The following is a 291-nucleotide window of genomic DNA, read 5'->3' on the forward strand; positions in this document are numbered from 1 at the left end:
TGCATATTAAATATGAAAAAAAAATGGTCTCTGAGGTGTTTTCCCAGGGTTTGAAAGAGAGAAGAATTATATATCAGTTATGGGGAAATGTGGCCATCAGGATTTAACTGTTCAAGCCTGCACTTTCACAAATGCATTGAAAATTCCCACAAACATCTCATGCTGTGGGATCCTGGAACTCAGGATCCAGAGAGGAAAGGCAGATTCCAGGGGGATGTGTAGGAACGGTCCATGCAGACATGACTGGCAAAAAAGCAGGATCCAGACTAAGGGTGTTTTAAGGTACCTAAT

This window comes from Suricata suricatta, chromosome 8, assembly GCF_006229205.1.
Source record: "Suricata suricatta isolate VVHF042 chromosome 8, meerkat_22Aug2017_6uvM2_HiC, whole genome shotgun sequence".
NCBI lineage: Eukaryota > Metazoa > Chordata > Mammalia > Carnivora > Herpestidae > Suricata > Suricata suricatta.